Source organism: Pelmatolapia mariae, linkage group LG23 (assembly GCF_036321145.2).
Source record: "Pelmatolapia mariae isolate MD_Pm_ZW linkage group LG23, Pm_UMD_F_2, whole genome shotgun sequence".
Taxonomy (NCBI): Eukaryota; Metazoa; Chordata; class Actinopteri; order Cichliformes; family Cichlidae; genus Pelmatolapia; species Pelmatolapia mariae.
In genome coordinates this window covers 20,805,132-20,810,000 of record NC_086246.1, presented here as the reverse complement: position 1 = coordinate 20,810,000, position 4,869 = coordinate 20,805,132, and positions in this window count along the sequence as shown.

The following is a 4,869-nucleotide window of genomic DNA, read 5'->3' as shown; positions in this document are numbered from 1 at the left end:
AATGTTATTTTATATATTATGCTTTGTATGTTGTTCAGTATATTTCTATGCAAAACAAGAGGAATTTCAATACACAGCAGTATATTCACAGTTTAAACCAGATATTTACATACACTTTATGGAAAACACAAGAACATTTTTTTTAACTGTACAACATCAATTTAGAGTAAACTTGTTTTGTTTTGGATAAATAAATATTGAAATATCTTTTGAATTAGTTAAATGTCAGAATAAAGAGAGACAGAGCTGTCTATTTTTTATCACTTTCATCAAATTTAGGAGTACATATACATTCAGTTTATTGTTAATTAATAAGAAAACTCCAGACAATTCCATTCTGAGCTGAAGAAGCTTCTGATAGGTTAGTAGAGTCCATGTGAGTAAATTGGTGGCACACCTGTGGATGCATATAAGGCAAAACACAGAGCCTGTTTCTTTGACATGGGAAAATCAAGAGATATCAACCAAAACACCAGGAAAAGAATTGTGGACCTCCATAAGTGTGGCTCAGTTTTGAATACAATTTGGTGCCATTTACAATTAAGAAATACAAACGATTTCTCTCTTTACTCTGAAATTTAACAAATGTGTTTTTTATATTTATCAATCTAAAAAAATAAACATTTAGTCTGATTTGATGTTACAATTAAAAAAGTGTTTGTGTTTTTATCTGAAGAGTATGTAAATATCTGGTTTCCACTGTATATTTGATGATGTTGGTGTTTGGCTTGATTGTCAGCACAAAGAGGGAGAGAGAGGAACAGAGAGGGAGAGAGAGGAGCAGAGAGGGAGAGAGAGGAGCAGAGAGGGAGAGAGAGGAACAGAGAGAGAGAGAGAGGAACAGAGAGGGAGATGGAAAGGAGAATGAGGACAGAACAGAGAGGGAACAAGAGCAGGTGAGACACACATGTTAGTCAAATGGTTGTTTGCCAAAACTCATCAGAACATGTATCTAGTACCTAGTATATCTTTTTAGGTTTGTTATTTTTCAAATTATATATTTATTAAGTTATGCAGGCTTGTTTGCACAACAAGGCTAAATAATTATATAAACTTTTCTGAATCTAAATAGTGTACTTTGGTAGAATTAAAAAATAAGTGTAGTGCAGGTCTATGATGATTTTGAGTGTCTTGATTCTGGTTCTGTCTTGGTTAAGTCCTAAAATATCCCTGTTTTAATTCCCGATCAGTTCTGGGTCTGGTTGAATTGGGGTTTAGTCCCTGTGTCTTGATACAGCCCTGATTTTGTTCTGCCTTGCTGCTTAACTAAAAAAAAGAGTTTAAGATGACCTGCATATGTGATATATATTTTTTCCTATATGAAGCTATTCTTTTTTGAAAAAACTGAAAGCACAGCCTAATAAATCTCTCATTCACCCCCCCCCCCCCCCCCCCCCCCCAAATCCCACATGCACACTACCCTTTAGGGCTAAGCCCCGGGTGTATAAAATGTCTGGCTCCGCCTCTGATTATAACTGCATTTAAGAGTTAAGAAAAGATCAGCCAGATCTTAACAGATAAAAAGTTGTTATGAGTCTTAATGTTAATGGAGTTACCTTTTAAAAAATATACAGAAAATGTTATTGTAATTACAATTATACTTTTAATTACAAATGTTATCAAATGCAACCAGATTGATCAAAGATTCCATATAAAATCATGTGTAATAAATGGATCTAAACATTGACATTGTTACATTTAATATTAGCTTAGCTTTGCCAGTGCCACAAACACTTGCTTCTCTAAGGTCCACCTGTTGATCCTCCTGAAGCTGTGCATGTCTGCAGCTACCAGAAAGTCTTGTTAGAAGCTGCTGATTGATTATTTATTTATGAAGTCCCCTTGTATTTTTCACCATACTAGTAATGCTTATGTTGTGTTCAATAAAGACACAGAAATTCCTGATTACGTGTGTTGTTTTCCTCCAGTGTATTTTGTTCACATGCTTTTTCAGTAGATGCTGTCATTTCACATATCAGTTTTCCATCATTATTTGGAGAATACAATAAAAGTTCCCATTTTTTAAATGTGCAACAGAGGTGTTATGACTACTGTCGTAATGTTGTCTAATATGCAATCTAAGTGTGCAGGTGCCGCTCCGTGATTGGTGGATCCAGGGGACGGACCATATGGATTGGCTAACCAGCTGGAGACGACTTATATGCTGACACCGCCATGGACAGCCAGTCATTCATCCTCAGCTCATCTCAACCAGCAGACCTTTTGTTACTTGCCCACTGCTGTTCGTCTTATACAGAAGTAGGGGTGGACTGCCTTTTTGTTTGATTATCGCTTTCTCATGTTTTTCTTAGTTAGGGAGGCAGGTTGCTGTCATTTGGTTAAATTTTTTAGAGTAGGTAAGTTTGTTAAATCCTTGAGATAGGCTCCTTTTTTTGTTGTTTTGGCATTGGGTGCACCCGAAGTTATAATCAGCTCCTTCCTTTGTGTCAAATAATCTTACAAAACAACTCATTGTAAATAAATCATTATCAAACTTTTCCAGTTGTGTGATATAGCTTCTTGGGGTCTGATGAGGATGGATCACCCTTATGTTGTGGTCTGGCCACCCCTAGACAGGCCATAACAAGAGGGTTCACGACAGTAACATGAGTTTATTTTAATAACAGATGCATCCACAGGTGTATTCATATATGGATGACAAGGATATTATTTAATGTCTTCAAACTTATTTTGCATATAGTGCTACTGTTCCCTTGTTGCCTTCACAAGATCTCCTGATAGTTTCTTTTTTGTCTGTTTTTTTATAAGGAGACTCATCATGTTGCTAATTCTCAGAGGTCACACAGCAGCATGTTCCCTGGTTATGCTGGGTCTTTTTCTTGTATTTAGGATTTAACTGAAGTCTTTGCAGCACCCTGCCAACCCATCCAAGTGCCACCCAGGCCCAATGCTCCTTAGCTTCAGAGAGCATGAGGTTGAATGTGTTCAGGGTGTCATAGCTGTAAACAACATTCTTGATTAGAAACTGACTTTTTAACTTGGCCTCCATCATAATAACTGTTACAGAAGATGAAAGTAAGAACATTTTACACAAGCACTCATATATATTCAAATAATTAAAAAAAATGTTCATTTACCTGTTACTACCACACACCAAATCCGGTCGTTGGTACTTCCTGGCTTGTAACAAAAGCTCAACACTGCCCCTAGCATCCTGGAGCACTTCTGTTGTGTTTTGGACGTGTTTTGGAGTTTGTACGTGCTTTGTCTCTAGGGGCCACCGTAAATATACTTTTATTTATTCACTCCACATAAAATGTAATAAATAAATCATATAATACAAAAACCAACTATTTACATTTCAACTTTTAACTATTTAAATTTTCAGCTTTTTCCTTTTAAACAAATTTAAAGTGAAACAACACAAAACACTGCAAACCACAACACAATTAAATATAAATATGAAAAAATGTGAAAACAAAAAGAAGATGCACATTCTCTGTCATTTGGGCCTGCATGAATAAACTTTCTGAATCCTTTATCATCCGCAACTGAAAATAGTTGTGGATGATTACTATACCTTTCTAATGTGATGTTGTTGTCCCTGGCTCTCTTTCTCTGTCTTTCCCTCCTGCTCTGTTCCTGTGCTACTGCGAGACACTTTCCCCTCCCCCCTCTTCCCAGCGCAAAGCACAAGGCTCGCGTGCAGAGTGAAGCGGAAAAAAAGTGCGAGAGAGAGGGTGAGAGAAAGAAAAAAAAAACCCACGGCTCCCAATAAGGAGCCAGCTCGCGTCGTGCACTTCAAAGAAGCGGCTCTAAGAGCTGTTTCGTTTGCGACCGACACATCACTAATTCTAATGTTTATCTGATGTCTTATGGATGAAACTCATGAAATTATTAACTGAAGCTGCTTTCCTATGGGGAAGATGGTGACACCCACATCATGAATAAACTAAAGTAAGCATCTCTACACATTTGTCCTTTTGAACGCTGTGCATGTCTGATCTGAAGCTACCAGAAAGGTTTGTTTGAAGGTGTTGGTGGTCATCTATAAAATCTGAGGTAAACCCTGTGAATGTTTAATGGTGTGTTAACTAAAGACGCAAAGAAATCCTGATTATGTGTGTGGTGTTTGTTTAAGCACTTTGTCTTTTTTCAGTTGTCCTTTTTCATAAAGCTTATAGTTAGTGTCAGATCAGGTGACCCTGAACCCTTTCTTAATTATGCTGCAAAAGGCTATGCTTTGGTGGGCTTCACATGATGAGTTTTTCCTTCCCACTATCACCTAGAGCTTCTCACAGGGAGACATCTGATCATCATCTTTGGGGGTTTTCTCTGTAATATTGTTGATTCTTTACAGTATAAAGCACCTTGATGTAACCATGGTTGTGAATTGGTGGTATGTAAAGAAAACTAAAACACAAGAGGCTGTGACTAGTAGCAAGTAAGATGACAAATTATTACTACCAAGTGCAAAAGTAAAAAAAAATAAAAATAATAATGCATATAGTACAGTTCAATGCACAATTGTACTTAAACATATAGGACATCCAGTCTAGTAGGGTCTTATATTACAACAGTTATTTGCAAGTGCACAAGATCTTATTGACCAACAGAGGGAGACAAATCCCAAACACCCTACAATAACACAGAGGAAAAAACCCAACAATCAGACGACTCACTGTGTGAAAGCACTTGGCGACAGCGGGAAGGGAAAACTCTCTTTTAACAGGAAGAAACCTCCGGCAGAATCAGGCCTAGAACGGGGAAGCCATCGACTGGGGGTGAGGGAGGGAAGACAGGACAAAAGACACACTGTGTAAAAAGACACTGTCTTCCAATTAAGCAAGAATTTCTTTGTTTTTGTAAGTGTAAGTTTTTGTAAGTGTGTGCATATTAAAGACAGCT